Genomic DNA, 18,444 nt, shown 5'->3' on the forward strand with positions numbered 1-18,444 from the left:
TTGCAGATAATACATTTTTTTAATAAAGGGGAGAAAAGCAGCTCTTGCATTTTATTTTCTGGAATTGACCTTTCAATGAAACTAAGTTGTTTGCTCCTGACGTTGTCTTTCCATTTCAGAACCCTAAGTTGTCAGCCACGTGAAACTGGTCATCAGCCCCGGCCACCCCCAGGTGCGTGGGGAAGTTAGAAGAGGATTCAGACACACAGAATGCTGAAGGGACCTACCAGACTTGAGGAGGAGATAAAGCTAATTTTGGAAAAGAGATATTACAGATTACAAACATCCACCTCTCTTTTGTATAAAAAACCTTTGTCCTCCCCCCCCCCCCACCTTGCGTTTGAAGAAGTTCTGTGGCCTATCTTGAATGAAGTGTCCAAGAAGTGAATCTTAGGCATTTCTGAAGACTAACCCCTCTATGCACTTCAAGAAGGGAAAACCAACTTTATTATCAAATGTCCTTGAAACAGGAATTTTAGGGGTAAAATAGGACAGGTTTAGGAAATTTTAGAAATTTTTGAAATTAAGGGGACCATGGAGGAAGCACAGCGCTGCAGAGCAGCAGAAGGTATATTTCCATAGCATAGGAAAGCTGAAAAGCTGCAGCAGGTACATTTCCACAGAATGAGGGAGCTGGGAACAGCAAAAGGTCTATATTTACAAAATAAAGAGAAGGAAGCCTTTCATCCAGAAGGAGAGGAAGAAAGCCCAAAGGGAATAAATAGGAAAACAATAAGGAAGGGGAGTTGGGGGGGAGAACTTCACATGCCCCCCCACCCCCCTACCCCCCCCCCACCCCCATGTGAGGTTGACCTTTGAGCCCAGGAGTTAATATAGTAACCAGTCTAAGGGAATAGTGATCAATCAGAGGGGATATCAAGGCACCAGGATCTGCAGCCTTTATAAGCCATCCAGGGAAAAGGAACTCAGTGGGACTCTTTCCCTCTCCCCACGTGGGAGTCTGTACTTGTTCTTCAATAAATCTCTACCTTTGCTATACCACTTTCTGTCCGTGGATTCATTCTTCGATTCCGGCGGACAAAGAATCCGGGTTCCAGTCCAAAAATTCCGTTTCATCCTGAACTCCAGTCTAATGGTTGATCAGAGGTTTTATAGGTTATTAATCCATCTGTGTAATTGTTTAAGACAGGTATTGTCTGCCTGCCAGGCAGTCTTCTAGCCAATTTGGATTCACTTGTGAACTTATACACAAAATCCTCTGCCCTCAGAGAGCCTGCCACTTGACAAGGGAAGACAAAAAATCTACACTAATAAAAGAGAAACATGGTAATTGGCGTACGACCGCTACCCTTTTCATTGGCTAATCAGCGAGATATGCAAATTAACTGTCAGCCAAGATGGCGGCTGGCAGCCAGGCAGCTTGAAACTAACATGAGGCTTGCTTGCCTCAGTGACGGAGGAAACCAACGTTCCCCGCCTGTGGCTGCAGGCCTCTGAGCCTGCAGGCCTCTGAGCCTGCAGTTTAAGAAACTCTGTAATAAATACCGCCGGACTTCAGCCAGCAGATTCGCAACATTGTAAGCAAAGGCCAGAAACCTACTTTCAGCAGCGGAGGCAGGCCTAAGAGCTGGAGCCAAGCCTCAAGCTAAAGCTGGCCCAGAATAAAAAAAAAAAAAAAAAAAGGAAAAAAGGAGCAGTTGGGAGCTTCAGTCACCCCCAGCCTGAAAACAGACCTCAGCCCCTCACCCAGACTGGCCAGGCACCCCAGTGGGGACCCCCACCCTGAAGGGTGTGTGACCAGCTGCAAACAGCCATCATCCCCTCACCCAGGCTGGCCAGGCACCCCAGTGGGGACCCCCCACCCTAATCCAGGACACCCTTCAGGGCAAACCAGTCGGCACCCCCCTGTGCACCAGGCCTCATCCTATATAGTAAAAGGGTAATATGCCTCCCAGCACCGGGATCCGCAGAGCCGCAAGGTCTCCCGGCACCAGGATCAGCGTGACAGGGGGCAGCGCCCAAACCTCCTGATCACCCTGTGGCTCTGTGTGTGACAGGGGACGGCGCCCCAACACCCCCACCCCCCCGCCACGGGCCCTGCTCTGTGTGTGACGGGGTAGAGCCATAACCTCCCCATAGGCCCTGCCCTGAGTGTGAGAGTGGCGGCGCCCCAACCCCCTGGTTGGCCCTGCTCTGTGGGTGATAGAGGGCGACACCCCAACCCGCTGAGCTACTCTGCTCTGTGTGTGACAGGGGGCGGGGCCACAACCTCCCTATCGGCCCTGCTCTGTTCTGACAGGGGAAGTTGCCCCAACCCCCTGATCAGCCCTGCTCTGTGCCTGATAGGGGGGAGCTCCTCAACCCCCTGATGGGCCCTGCTCTGTGCGTGACAGGGGGGAGCTCCCCAACCCCCTGATCGGCCCTGCTCTGTGTGTGACAGGGGGGAGCTCCTCAACCCCCTGATGGGCCCTGCTCTGTGCGTGACAGGGGGTAGCGCCACAACCTCCCCATTGACCCTGCCTTGAGTATGACAGGGGGCGGTGCCCCAACTCCCCAATCGGCCCTGCTCTGAGCCCGACCAGGGGCTGCACCTAGGGATTGGGCCTGCCCTCTGCCACCCGGGAGCAGGCCTAAGCCAGCAGGTCGTTATCTCCCGAGGGCTCCCAGACTGCGAGAGGGCACAGGCTGGGCTGAGGGACCACCCCTTCCCCCCCCCCCCCCCCCGCTCCCCAGTGCACAAATTTTTGTGCACCGGGCCTCTAGTATAATTATAAGTAAGTAAATTATTTAGTATTTTAGAAGGTGAAAAGTCCTATGGGAAAATCCTAACAAGATAAAAGGAATAAGGAGTGGGGGCAATGGGAAATGATGCAGGCTGCAGTTTTAAACAGAATGGTTGTGTTAGGCTCACTGAGAGGGTGAAATGAGGAGACGTGAAAGAAGTAAGGGAGTTAGCCATGTGAATAAATGGGGAAGACAGTTCCAGATGGAGCAACCAGTGCAAACAAGAGATAAGAATAGTTTGTATATTTTTAAATAGTTGAAAAATCCAAAGGAGACTATAGGGTGTCCCCCCAAAATGTAGACACACATTCTGAATGATTATAAAGGCAGTGAGCTATCTACCAATTGTTAAAGTGCATAAATATGTTTGGGACACCCTGTGTTTCATGACACATGGAAATTATATGAAATTCAAATGTCAGTGTCTATAAATAAAGTGGGATAGGAACACAGCCATGCCCGCTTGCTAACAGGCTGCTTTGGTGCTACAGGGCAGAAATGAATAGTTGCAACAGAGACCATCTGCTCCACAAAGACTAACTGTATTGTTTCAGAAAAGCAGAGGTGACCATTTCACCATTATTACCAGGCCAACACATTATCAAGCGAGACAGCAAATCAGAGATACCAGAAATACAGGGTGTTCTTTGAAGGTTAGTTTCACAAATAGCAACGTTTTTTGAAGTCCTGACAGTTTTACTAGATCCCTTTGTTTAAATTATTCTTCCAAAGACAGTGAACAGAACAAGTTGGTAACACTTCAGAATATACACAAAGTCTCTATACTGAACAGAAATACAAGCTTGATGTTCTAACGAATGTTATTAATTTAACGCTCTATTAAATCAGATCTTTCTTAACAAGTGACAAGTGCAGAGAAGCTTCAAGTCTTCTTCCTTGGAGCCTCCTGGAGAGAATACATCTCCTTCAATCTCTTTCTGAGACTCTTTTTGTTAATTATGAAGACTTGCTTCTTCGTGTTTTTTTTCAGGTCAGGTTTTGGAATTTCATGATTTAAATTAAAAGTAAAAAGCAGGCCAGTAGAGCTCAATTTTAATGGTAGAAATGGAATAGGCATTTCCTTAGTCATACCGGGAGCATGAAGCCTTCACCTCCCATACTGGATCCTACAGGGAAAAGCTTGCCTGACAATGAAAACAACACAGAGAAAACAGACCCAAGAGTTGGAGAAAGGTAATTTCTGAAAATGTCTTCCCAGGGCCTAGATCCCACTGTTCAGATATGTAAGCGAGTGCATTCCTATTGGTGCTTGAGCCAGATTGGGTTAGGGTTTTGCCACTTGGAACTACAATAGTTCTAACATGAGGACAGATTCCAGAGAGAGTTAAAGGAAATGATCCGCATGCTGGTGGGACTAAGCCTGGATGAGAAGGAAATGATGGCTTCAAGGTGACCTTGGGAATGTCACATCAGAGATTTGAAGAAACAGTGTATGCAGGCATAGAAACAGGAACACTGGTAGAAATTAACCAGATGGAGAAGCTGAAGAATCGAGTTCAGCACCTGTTGAGTTTGAGGGGATGGTAGATGTAGCCCATGAAGGAAATCAGAATATGTCATCCCAAAATATGCCTCTTTGACATAAAATTTATTTTTTGAGCTGAAGGCAATTAAGAAGCAACAAACCCACCCTAGCTGGTTTGGCTTAGTGGATAGAGCATCAGCCTTCAGAATGAAAGGTCCCTGGTTCAATTCCAGTCAAGGCCACATGCCTGGGTTGCCGGCTTGATCCCTAGTAGGGGGCATGCAGGAGGCAGCCAATCAATGATTCTCTCTCATCACTGATGTTTCTATCTCTCTCCCCCTCTCCCTTCCTCTCAAAATCAATAAAAATATATATTTTTTTAAAAAGCAACAAACCCAGAAAAAGGTCCCCCCCCTTTTTTTTTTTTTTTTGCCTAAAGGCAGGATATGAATTCTTATTTTATTAGAGACAGTCTCTTATCATCCCAGAGACTTAATAGAGGATTCTGCAAACAAACCTTATTTCATTAGTTTCCTCCCTTTTATTTACTTTCCCATAGTTTGTGGCCCCTGGAAGACTAAAACTTCTTCCCCCTAAATCATTCCACTTATATGAGGTACCTAGAATAGTCAAACTAATAGAGATAGAAATTGGAATGGTGGTTGCCAGGAGCTGGGGCGAGGGGAAGAATGTGGTGTTATTGTTTAATGGGTACAGAGTTTCCATGAAAAGAGTTCTAGAGATGGATGGTGGTGATAGTTGCACAACAGTGTGAATGCACTCAATACCAGTAAACTGTGTACTTACAAAATGGTTAAGCCCTGGCTGGTGTGGCTCAGTTGGTTCCAGCATTGTCTCATACACCGAAAGGTCATAGGTTCCATTCCAGGTCAGGCCCACACCCAGATGATGGGTTTGATCCCCAGTCAGTCAGTGTGTGTACGGGAGGCAACAGATCAATGTTTCTCTCTCACACTGATGTTTCTCTCTCTCTCCCTTCCTCTCTAAAATCAATAAAAACATATCCTTGAGTGAGGATTTTTTTAAAATGGTTAAGAAGTTAAATTTTATGTTATGTTTTGTGTATTCTTCCACAATAAGAAATTTTTAAAAAAACTACTTTGTCCTGTCATTTCTCTACTAGGGTATTATTCTTTGTTGAAGATGCTAGAAAAGCTGGAATTCTAAGCCTCCGCGTTGTTTCTCCCACATGATGTGCTCTGCATGCATGCATCAACTGTTTACTTTTGTTAATCATTTAGTAGTTTTTCTTACAGGGGTCTCAGCCAAGAACTCAGAACGGTAAAGGGAAAATGATATTTCCTCTTCTATACCTGTAAACACTCCTGTAATTTAGGAATGAGCCTGAGTGACTGGTCCAGTCAAAAGATGCCTTCGGAGGGGCCATCAGCATAAAGTTGTAGTTGAAACCTACATGTAGAAGGAGCTCCCTGAGAAACCATGGGAAGTAAAGAGAGCTGACAACTGCATTTCGGGAAAACCCAGTGATCATACTCAATCAGAGTAGGAAGAAGAGTCTGGAAAGGTGACTTTCATGAAGAAAGTGGTTGGAAGGATAAAAAGAACCAGGAATACACAGTGTCCCAAAAGGCAGAGAGGAGTTTAGAGAGGCAGGGTTAGGGGTGGGGCAATGGAGATCAACATTTGGGGCTAGAATTCTATGAAGGGTTCCCCTAAGAATTATAGAAAAGCCATCACTGAATGTTTGAAAGGCAGAGATTATGATCTCATAGATTAATTGACATAGTCAAATTTAGATAATCTGCTTTACAGATCTCCCCCCAAAATCCCTCTTCCCTTTCCCTCTTCCCAACACCTAAGTGAGCCCTCAGGCAGACATGCTGATGGTCTGAGACTCCCACAAAGACTTGCCATTTCCCTTTTTTCAAATTTCTGAGAACTGGTCTTTCTCCAGGATGCTGGGGATCGGGCAGGGGTTTCTACTGCAGACCCCCCATTGTGCTGAGAAGTCAGGTTTCTCCAAGGGCCTTTGATCATCTTGGAAAAGGCATGGTCCTGCGGGTAGGCTCCAAATGTAAGCTTCGCTTTGGGGCCAGACTTCCCAGGGCTCCTCCCTGTACACCACAGAACTGGAGCTCCGCCTGCAAGGTATAAGGTAGGCAGGTGACAGTGAAATCCCCTGGGTTTGCCCTGATCCTATACTGGCTCTACAGTATGAGGACATTTTAAGTAAAATTCTATTTTGATGCAGGAACACAAATTCTCTACCTTCTGCTTCTAAGTCTCACAGGACTCTTCTGTGCTCAAATGATATGGAAAGCCCTGGGTAGCTCACAATGGGTCAATTCTGGAGGAAGTGAGACGTGGGTAAGGATGGAGAACATTCATTTATCAGTAGATATTTGCTGAGCATCTGTTATTTACCAGGCTAGATACTTGAGATATGATGTTAATGAAGACGGACATGATCCTCACCTTTATGGAGCTTTTGGCCAAATAGGGAGAGAGGAAACAACAGCGAAAGGCAAAAGAGATAGAGAAGAACAGAAAGGGATCTACTTTTCTTTTCTCTTTCTTTTTTTTTTAAAGAGAGAGGGAGAGACATTGATTGGTTACTGGGGACCAAACCTGCACCTCAGGTGCATACCCTTGACTGGGAATTGAACCCGAGACCTTTCGGTCCTCAAGCCAACATTCTAACCACTGAGCAAAAGGGACCTACTTTATTTTTAAAAATATATATATTTTCTTGTTTTTTTTTACAGAGAGGAAGGGAGAGAATTAGAAACATCAATGGGAGAGAAACATCGATCAGCTGCCTCCTGTACACCTCCTACTGGGGATGTGCCCGCAACCAAGGTACATGCCCTTGACCAGAATCGAACCTGGGACCCTTCAGTCCGCAGGCCGATGCTCGATCCACTGAGCCAAACCAGTTAGGGCAAAAGGGACCTACTTTACATGGGTTGATTAGAGGAGGCCTCTTAGAGGAAGTGACATTCAGAGTGAGTCATAAAATATGAGCGGTTACTGGATGTCCAGAGGAGAGAAAGGGCTGAGAAACTAGCATAAGTAAAAACATTTTTTGTCAGGAGGGTGGGATATGGTGGAACTGAAGGCAGATCAGAGCAAGGTGTGTGGGCAGATGCATGTCAGATGAAGGGGAAGTGATGTAGGGGAAGAGCAGTGACAAAGATTCTCTTCATGACCAAACTCTAGCCAGGCTTCTCTGAACCCTCCGCTCAAGTTGGTTTCAATCTTGGTCTATAAAGACGTAAACAACCGCTAGCGTCGTTTTAAGGCTGCATCCCAAGATAACTAGCCCCTTTGAAAGTGCCGGCCTAAAAACTCAAGGCTGTCAAGAAAACGTTACTGTGTGTTCTAGCCATCACCTGAGGAGAAGGTCTGTCTCCCGGGAAGACAGAATCCTAACTTTGAGAGTTGCTAGCCTGCAGACACAGCTGGCCTAAATGCATGTATGCTGACTAGCCTTTTGTAATCTTTCCCTCCTCTTACTGTCCTTAGCCCTTGTTTGCTTCCTCTCTCTAATCCCTCATTTGTCCTTAAAAACACCAATTCAGACTGGCCGGTGCGGTTCAGTGATTGAGCCTCAACCCATGCACCAAGACATCACTCTTTTGATTCCGGCTCAGGGCACATGCCAGGCTCAATTCTCAGCAAAGGGTGTGCAGGAGACAGCCAATCAATGTTGATATTTCTTTCTCATCGATATTTCTCTCTCCCTCTCCCTTCCTCTTTTTCTAAAATCAATAAAAACAGATTTAAAAGCAAACAAAAAACATCCATTCACCTCTACAAATCCAGGTTGAATTCAGCTCACGATGGCTTCTTTTTTCCATTGCAATAGTTATTACTGATTAAAATCTGCTCTTCCCACTTTAACTATTGCCCAGCATTGTTTCTCTTTGACACTGGTCAGCAGGCCCATAAAGGTCATGGCGAAAAGTTTGGGTTTTATTCTAAGTGCAACAGAAAGTCATTGAAGGTTTTAAACAGGGAGTGGCAAGCAGTGACTTGAGTTTTCAGATCCTTCTGGCAACTCTGTGGAGAACAGAATGTAGCTGGTAAAGAGTAAGGACCGGGGGACCAGTTGGGAGGCTGCTGGGGTGGTTAGGTGAGTGGCAATGGTGAATCGGAGCTATGCACACTATCTCCAGTATTATAATGTGTACACGAGGGATTAGCTGTGGCAAATTACCTTTGAGTCTCTTTTCAGCCTGTGGGTGATCGAGAGTCACGCCTGTGCACTGTTCACCTTCCTACTTCCCATTCATCACTCAGCATTGTTGGAAGAGCCGGATAGCCATTTGGATAACTTTTCAATGACAGAAAAATAAATTCTAAGGTTGAGAGAAGGAGCCCTTGGAAGAAAGGGAGAAATACAGTTGCTAACAGTCAGGACACACATTTCCCAGCTCTCCCATTGCCACTCTTAATAAATATAGATTTTCAGATTTTCAGTGAGATGCCGGCCCCCATTTCTCTCCTAGGCTCGGGAAAGCACGATAATTTCCCTACACTTTTCCTTTATAGAGCTCCCTAACAAGCATTGTAAATGTGCGACTGTATGGGGTTTAATAATAAAGAGGAAAATGTTTGCTCTTTATACTTATTAATCCTTGAACAGTTTGTTTCTCTTTATTTTTCCCGTTTGCTGGGTCATTCTTACTTTAGCTTTGGCAAATGGGAGCCACGGCAGCCTCCTGAGGATTTAGTGGCTCATAGTCAGGGCTGGGCACGGGCGTCACAAACACCCAGGACATGCAGCCTCTCCCATCCTGTCCTTTCCAGCTGCCATCCCACCATCACCCTGATGGCGTTGCTGAAGCTGAGGCCTGACTTCCTTGGTCCCGCTAACAACTGTGTAGGAATAAAACATTTAGATGGCTAATGAGGGCCTGAGTCATTTCCCCAGTGAGTCCAACTTTCTGGCAGCTGTAGCCTTCAGGGCTCAGGGAGTGTGCGTCTAAAGCTGCTGCGGTTTCCATACTCTTTCCTTACAGTCAGGAAGCATTTGGAATTTGGTTTTCAAAAGCCAAGTGTCGATCTGCAGCTGAGAATGGGCCTCTCTGATAGGCCCCTGGGAAATCAGTCGGTCCCAGCCTGTCCCCCACAAGCATTGCTGGAGAAAGTGATATACAGATTCCCACAGTGGGAATCTCATGTCTGCTTTGAACCTCCCTTCCACGCAGGAGAGAAGCTAAATCACAGTCAATGTATAATATGAGGAGCCCATGTTGGTCTCTTTTTCTAGGGCCTGCACCTAAGTTGGGGGGACCTTCTGAAATGCCAAGGGGTGGGTGGCAGGTGTCCTCATGGACCCCCACTGGCATCCCCTGGGACCTTCTCATTCTGTACAGTCTTTGGCTGCTGGTGCACAAGTCATTGCTGTACCCACCTCGGCCCACTGCCTGGAATCCAGGTTCACTCTGCTGTGCTGCCCTCAGTTGTTCCATCCAAGTGGCAGGAACTCCATTTCCATGGCCTCTGGGACCCATGGGACCACAGCACTGATCCTCCGCTGCAGCCTGTGGCACTGAGGAACTAAGCCCCTTCTGCCTGCGTCAAAGGTTGCAAACTGCTAGCCATATGTGGCCCTTGGATGTGTTTTATTTGTCAGCCTGGCTGGCATGGCTCGGTGGTTATGCATCCACCTCTGAAACTGGAGATCATGATTCGATTCCTGGTCAGGGCACATGCCTGGGTTGTCAGCTCGATCCCCAGTTGGTGGTATGTAGGAGGCAGCCGATCAATTATTCTCTCTCATCATAGGTGTTTCTATCTCTCTCTCCCTCTTTCTTCCTCTCTGAAATAAAAATATGTTTAAAAAAAAAAAGAAATATTTTTCAAACAAATGCAATAAAAAATCTATAGGCAGGGATTATATATATATATATATATATATATATATATATATACACACATACACATACATGTGAGCCAGTGACCCCCGTGGAGGGCCTGGGCCATCGGCAGGCGAGGAAGGGGGGCCGTGCAGGGCCATGGTATGACAGGAGAGGCCCTTCTAGGTGATGGAAGGGGACAGGGTTAAGAGTGGTTCTCAACCTTCCTAATACCACGACCCTTTAATACAGTTCCTCATGTTGTGGTGACCCCCAACCATAAAATTATTTTCGTTGCTACTTCATAACTGTAATTTTGCTACTGTTAGGAATCGTAATGTAAATATCTGATATGCAGGATGTATTTTCATTGTTACAAAATGAACATAATTAAAGCATAGTGATTAATCACAAAAACAATATGTAATTATATATGTGTTTTCCGATGGTCTTAGGCAACCCCTGTGAAAGGGTTGTTCGACCCCCAAGGGGTCGTGACCCATAGGTTGAGAACCACTGAGTTAGAGGAATGTGTCCAGCTCTCCATGTGAATGCCCTGGGCACCTTCTGCTGTTCTTGTCTCTGCAATGCTATAGGTACTAGCCATAGCTTTGCTCTGAATTTGACTGTGATCTTGATCTCTTAATTTCAGTTTCCTTATCTAAAGGGTGTCCCAAAATTCACACAAGATTTGAATTTTATGTCATCTGTGCCATAAAGTGTTGCCAATGAAAAAGATAGCGTGACAGCTGACAGTTCAGGGTTATTAAAAATGGAGGGCTACACGAAAGAACAACACGTTTTCATTGTTGAGCAATATTTTAAAAATAATGAAGGTTTGGCAGCTACAGTTCGCAATTTTCGTTCAAAATATGGTCGGAATAGTGATTTAACTTCACCAACTGTGAAGAGATTAATTACAAATTTAGGGAGACTGGGTCAATTAGTGATCTGAAACACTCTGGCCGTCCTTCAACAAGCCGTTCAACACAAAACATCGAAGCAGTTCGTGAGAGTGTTGCTGAGAGTCCAGGGACATCAGTTTGGCACCGTGGTCAAGAATTAGACATTTCGAGAAGCTCTCTACACGTATTCTCACGAAAGATTTGCATCTTCGTGCTTACAAAGTTCAATTGACCCAAGAACTAAAGCCTACTGACCACGCACAGTGAATAGAGTTCGTTGAATGGATTATGGAACAACAACAAGTGAATGCTGATTTTTCAAACAAAATCATCTTCAGCGATGAGGCTCATTTTCATCTTGATGGCTTGGTTAATCGACAAAATTGTCGCATTTGGGGTTCAGAAAATCCACGAGTGATTGTTGAGAAACAAATGCATCTACAACATGTCACTGTTTGGTGCGGATTTTGGGCTGAAGGCATCATCGGACCCATTCTTCTTCGAAAATGCGGCTGCTCAGGCAATAACAAAAGAGTGCGTATGTGCCAGCAAAGCTGTGGAGGCCATTTACCCGATATGCTATTCCATACATAACCCTATACTATATACTTTATGAATCAATAAAAAATTTACAATTTTTATTTATAAACCTGTGTTTTCTATCAAAATTACTTCTTGCGTGAATTTTGGGACACCCTTTATAAAACAGGATTCAGTTAACTGCCCTGACTAGGATACTCTGCTGTAGTCACCTCCACCGCAAAACTGGCTGCTTGGCTGTGTCCATTCTGTCTGGGCAGTGGCCCTGCCTTTCCCACTGTTAATTCTTATTCAACCAACCCCTAACTACATAGTAAGTGTGAATGTAAAATCATTTCCTTTTTATGCTCATAGTTACTATTAGTCATTTGCATACCATTTCTGATTTTCCTATATTCAAATTTTGCTTAGACTACTTTTTATTTCTTTTAATTTTTAAAAATATATTTTATTGATTTTTTACAGAGAGGAAGGGAGAAGGATAGAGAGTTAGAAATATCAGTGAGAGAGAAACATCGATCAGCTGCCTCCTGCACACCTCCCACTGGGGATGTGCCTGCAACCAAGGTACATGCCCTTGACCAGAATTGAACCTGGGACCTTTCAGTCCGCAGGCTGACCCTCTATCCACTGAGCCAAACCAGTTAGGGCTAGACTACTTTTTAAAATATTTTTACTTAAATTGACTCATTTTTTACTTATACAACCACTTTTGCCTTATCCTAAACAAGAATATTCTTAAAATCATAAATTTGATATGTAAGTGGTACTTTTTTTATTTTTTAAAGTATTACATATATCTCCTGTTTCCCCCAATTGATCCCCCCACCACTCCCGCCCCCCCCAGGACAAGCCCCCACCGCCCCAGTGTTTGTGTCCATTGGCTATGCTAATATGCATGCATACAAGTCTTTTGGTTGATCTCTTACCGCCCGCCCCTCCCAACACACACACACACACTCCCCTGACTTCTCTCTGAGGTTGGACATTCTGTTCAGTGTTTCTTTGTCTCTGGATCTATTTTTGTTCATCAGTTTATGTTGTTCATTATATCCCACATATGAGTGAGATCATATGATATTTATCTTTCTCCGATTGGTTTATTTCGCTTAGCACAATGCTCTTATACACATGCAAATATACACATCGTTGTTACAAGGAATAATATTCATCCGTGGGCTTTCCGCAGTCATCTTGGGGATCTCATTGACCAGACGTTCTCAAAGGGTGATCCCTGGACCAGCAGCACCGGGGAACTTACAGAAATGAACCTTCTCCAGCTCCATCCCAGACTCACTGAATCTAAGACTCTGAGGGTGGGGCCAGCAATCTATGTTTCAACAAGCCCCCCAGGGGATGTGCTCAAGACTGAGAACAGCTGCCAGAGAGCTCTGGGGGGTCCCAGGAGCTGACCTCTTGCGCACAGAAGAGTTCCCAACGCAGACCCTTTCCTGGGCTTTGGCTCAGCCTTGCCCCCCTTCAGGACCACCTACTGCTCAGCCATAGAGACCTGAGCACCCTCCAGGCACACAGCTGCATCTCCACAGAGGCAGCCTTCGTTCGGAACAATTTCCTTCCCGCTTCTATTGTTTCCCAACCTTTCAGGCATTGAGTTGATTAAATTCAGAGGAAGAAATAGGTCAAATCCTCTGTTCCATAAAAACTAATTACCTTCTCTGTCCTCCTGCTTCTGTCCTGTGAGGAGGAGGAGTTCTTTCCCTCCTTTTTTCTGAGCATAGTCCTCTGCAGTCCATGGCCGGGTCTATGGGACAGGTGGCCCCAGGCCCCAGGAGTCCATACCTGCTCTCAGATGCTTTCTGGTCCTGAGACAAGAACCTCTCTCCCTGGAGGGAGATGTGTAGGACCTTGGGAGGCATCTCACTTTGCTCGGCCACCGGTACTGCAGTATAAGTATCGCTGTTTCATCATCTTTGCTTTTCCCTCTGTCATCTGCTGACTTCAGCTAGAGCAGCGATGGTGAACCTATGACACATGTCAGAGGTGACACGCGAACTCATTTTTTTTGGTTGATTTTTCTTTGTTAAATGGCATTTAAATATATAAAATAAATATCAAAAATATAAGTCTTTGTTTTACTATGGTTGCAAATATCAAAAAATTTCTATATGTGACACGGCACCAGAGTGAAGTTAGGGTTTTTCAAAATGCTGACACGCCAGACTCAAAAGGTTCGCCATCACTGAGCTATAGACACACCTCATTTTATCGCACTTCGCTTTCTTGCTCTTCACAGAAGTCGCATTTTGAAGGCAAAGCCCCTCTCGCCTAGCAAAAAGACTATGATTCGCCTTATTGCGGTGGTCTGGAATCAAGCCCACGGGATGTAGGAAGTATGCCTGTATTTCATGGCTTCAGCAGTCTACCTGTCAGGGAAGTCTACATCTGTCTGTCCAATCCCCGCCTCTCTGAGAAGCTCTGATTCTGCCATTCCTGGCCTGGCCTCGCCCTCTTCTTCATAGCCTATGTGTCCAAATTAAACATACCACCTTTGAAGAGGGGGATACAAAATTTTCCCTCTACCCTCCTAAATTCTCAGCTGGGGCCCCTATTAGATAAAAGACAAAAGACAGCCTGGCTGGCATGGCTCAATGGTTGAGTGTCGACCTATGAACCAGGAGTTCACCGTTCGATTTCCAGTCAGGAAACATGCCCGGATGTGGGCCTGATCCCCAGTGTGGGGTGTGCAGGAGGCAGAGTTTCTCTCATCACTGATGTTTCTAACTCTCTCTCTCTCTCTTCCTTCCTTTCTGAAATTAATAAAGAAATATATTTTAAACAAGAAGGCAAAAGACAGATAAACAAGAGAAAAGCAAATAGCAGTTTATTAATATGCATCGCTCATGTGTACATGGAAGGCATCCAGGGGAAAAAAATCAGTGCCTCTCCAAGAGGAAGCTTAGGATTCAGGCTGAAATACTATCTTTAGCTAAAAACAAACAAACAAACAAACAACCCTCTGAAAACCACCAAACAATGGTGCAGGGACTAGCAGTCTCTGGGAGATGGCCAGGAAAAGATGAATGAGAGTCAGGTTTGTTATGCAGATTTAATTCGGTGCCTTAAAATGAAGAGTCTCTAGTGATTTAGTCATCCTTCTCTGCCAGGTACAGAGAGGGGGATTCCCTCTATAAATGTCAATTTCCCTTACAAAAGGGCAAATTCTGTTTTCAGAGCTTCTCCTGTGTCTGCTGTTTCTCAAAATAAAGCTTTTGCCAAAGGGGCATATATTTCAGGGTGGCTTATTTCCACAATAAACCCACTTGTTCTCTTGCATTTCCCATCTCAGCTAATTAAACACCTACTGTATCATCTAAGCCAGAAAACCTCTTCCTCATCCCCAGCATCAGTGAGTCACTAAGGGACAGTGGTTCTACCTCTTCACCGTGGATCGTTCCCCCTTTCATTCCTCTAAGACACTCTCTTGGGGAAGGTCTCTCCATCTATTATTCCAGCAATAGCTTCCCAGCTCGTTAGTCCTTTTTTGGCACCCATCCACCCACTCACCACTTTGCAGCTGGAGCAACATGCTAGATAACAAGTCAAATCACATTTAGTACTTTGCTGCTAAACTTTTTCAGGGGCTAAGACCTCCTGGATCAAGTTCAACACCTTTGCAAGCAAGGCCCTTGAGCACCTGGCCTCAAACTTCATTTCCTATGTTGTTCCCCAAACACACTGGATTCCAGCCACACAGAATCACTTGCCATCCCCAGAATACCCTGGGAGGTTTTTGGGCATCTGGGCCTGAGAAGCCTCCTGACTGCCCCTCCTTTCTTAGATTGGTGAGTTCCCATCATGCCTTTGTTATACCCAGATTTCAAGATCCCCAAAAGACCACACCAGGGAGCCAGCCAGTCCGATGCAAAAGCAGAGAGTCTTTCATACAAGCTCGCTGGGTCCCCCCCCCTGCTTCCATTACTGGATGCAAGAGAGAGCCCCAGAGTCCCAAGAGAACAAAGAATTTATAGGGCTTGGGGTGGGGGTGGGGGGCAGGGTGCAGCTAGGGTCTGGTTACACAAAGACGGGGGTGGGGGGGGGTGGGGGGTGGCTAGCATACTTTTGGCCTTGGGCTAGTCTCCCCCTCCCCCCCCCCCTTTCCCATTGGCCGAGATAAGGGCAGGCTGAGTAACTGATACATTCTGCGGCTTTTTCTTGGAAGAGGGGTTAAGGACACAGCTACCAGTCCTGTTCTGTCCTTTCACCTTGAATCCCTGATGTCTCCCCTGGGCACTGTCCTCTGTGCATCTCCATTCTCACTCCTCTTGGTCCCCTCAAAGCCAATGCAGGTACTCAAGTCAAACCAGCACCACTGTAGTCTACGGAGATCAACCCTTTTCCTGTTTGGTGTAGGCGAGGAAAACATTTCTCTTGACCCCCGTGGGGTTCCAGGCTAGGTCTGAAAGTTAAACTGACAAAGGCAGACTAAGAAGAGAAATTTTATAGAATTTTTACATGAACATGGCATCTTTACCAGAGAAGGAAGACTTAAAGAAGTGACCAGAGCAGAATGCTTTTGCAGGCATGCTTCAGAGAGATTGCGGGTTTGGTTCCAGACCACTATGGTAAAGTGAATATTGCAATAAAGTGAGTCATAATCTTTTTGCTGGTGGCACATCCCGCCTTCAATTTGTAAAAAATGCAACACTGTGAAGTGCAATAGAATTAAGAAAACAAAAAGGTCTGGGCTAGGGTCCTCCAACTAGGGCTAGGACTTCCTCATCTTCCTTAACTAGGAAGATAAGGGTTAGTTTAACAAGGTTTGGCAGAATCCCCTGGTGCCCTCTCTTGGCTGATAAGAGTCTGTCTCCAATAAACGGAAATTTATTTCTTGCCTTTAAGCCAGTGGTTCTCAACCTTGGCTGCACATTAGAATCCCCTGGGAATCTTTTTAAAATCCTGATTTCTGGGCCTCATCCTCCGGAAATTCTGTGTCTTTGTTATGGGGTGGGGCCACAACATTAGTAACAAAGAAACAGAATTTCCGGAAGATGAGGCCCAGAAATCAGGAGTTTAAAAAGATTCCCAGGGGATTCTAATGTGCAGCCAAGGTTGAGAACCACTGCTTTAAGCAGGAAAGGGGAAGCTTTTTCTGCATTTATTGCTTCTTAATTGCCTTCAGCTCAAGAAAATTTTCATGCCAAAGTGCTGTAGGCAGTTAGACAGACCTGAGCAGAGCATGGATGATGGGCCAGGTACAGAAGGTCATCCGCAGGAAAGCTACCCGGTGGGTAACAGTGGACAATCAATTGTAGGGTGGGACCTCGCCCCCAGGGCGACTTTTCTTCCCCAGCTGCTAGGGGCCGAGCAGATGGCTGTCAGGCTGTTTGGACCCCCTGACCTTTCCTCCCTAGAGGTAACATCTAGGCCTCTGTTGTATTTCAGCTCTAGGCCAGAGAAGCAACAATCAGCCATGGCTGACATCAGGACCAGCTGCATTGAATAAGACCTACTACCCTGGTGCCTGCCAATCAACCAGTGGAGACCACAACCCTGTAAGGACACACCTGGAAAACTGCTGAATATTCTGTTAAGATCTTTCGCTGGGGCCTCCCCTAAAATCTCTGCCCTTAAACCCTTAGGATGGAGGACCAAGTGTCCTCTCCCTTCCGGGAGCACGCCCCCTCCCCCCAATGTTACCATTAGCTTCCTCACTCCCAATCTCTAAGGGCCCTTCCTTTACCTCTAGAACTTGTTTGCTAAGCCCATTTCTTTTAGAAATTACTTTTCCTACCTCTGTAACTTACCCAATAAATTGCTATTACAGTTTGGGTCTTGCTTTGAATTCTTTCTTAGCCAGAACCCAAGTACCAAGGTTGCTGAACCCAGGTTTGGTCTGATCCCACAGGGCAGACACCTGGTGCCGTTCCCGCAGCCTACAACAAAAGAGGCATACAAATTTGGGGTGACATAATCAGGTTTCCTTCACAGGCTACCTTGTAGCCACAGAGTCCACACACCCAAACATGAAAGTTGTAGACACAGTTCCATTCACTCCTACAAATCTGGAGCCCAGAACAGGCCCAACATTTCGTCTCAGTGTCTAGAGCAGTGATGGCGAACCTTTTGAGCTCGGCGTGTCAGCATTTTGAAAAACCCTAACTTAACTCTGGTGCCGTGTCACATATAGAAATTTTTTGATATTTGCAACCATAGTAAAACAAAGACTTATATTTTTGATATCTGTTCTATATATTTAAATGCCATTTAACAAAGAAAAATCAAACAAAAAAATGAGTTCGCATGTCACCTCTGACACGCGTGTCATAGGTTCGCCATCACTGCTCTAGGGCATTAGCTATGCCCACATCCCATCCATACTGAGCCTCTTGGACCACAATAACCATTTTCAAGAAGCTGAGAATCAAAACCCTCTCTCTCCTCACCCCCCCAGTTTACTGTCTACATGAACATATCCAGACTATTCCACCACCCTCATTAGAATAACTTCACTTGTTCAGAGACTCTTACCCTGGAAAAGCAAACTTGCAAATCTTTGTTTCATTGTAGAAATTTCTGGAAAGTCTCATCAAGTTATCGGTGGACAGCTGACATTCCTAGACTTGGCTTACTTATGTGTCCACCAACCCTAAACAGCTACAGCATGATCCTTACCCAACCCGAATCCCTCTCCCAACATGAAAAGATCTGCTGTAAACCAGACCTCAAACTCTTGCCAAATCACACCTTGCCCTTCCCTTATGGAGACTCAGGCTTCCTTATGGTCGTAGGCAATACGCTCCGTTTTGCCTTACTAACAGGGGGTTTGGCCAGCTAGCATTCAACAAGGCTTTGTGCCCCCCAGAACTCTCCAGCCTGACTAAGGAAGATTGTTAGTTTGCATTCAAAGGGAGTTTTGTTCTCTCACCAACTTAGACAAGGAAGAAGTTCTGTATCTTCAGAT

Source organism: Myotis nattereri, assembly GCF_964212035.1.
Source record: "Myotis nattereri genome assembly, chromosome: 1".
Lineage (NCBI taxonomy): Eukaryota > Metazoa > Chordata > Mammalia > Chiroptera > Vespertilionidae > Myotis > Myotis nattereri.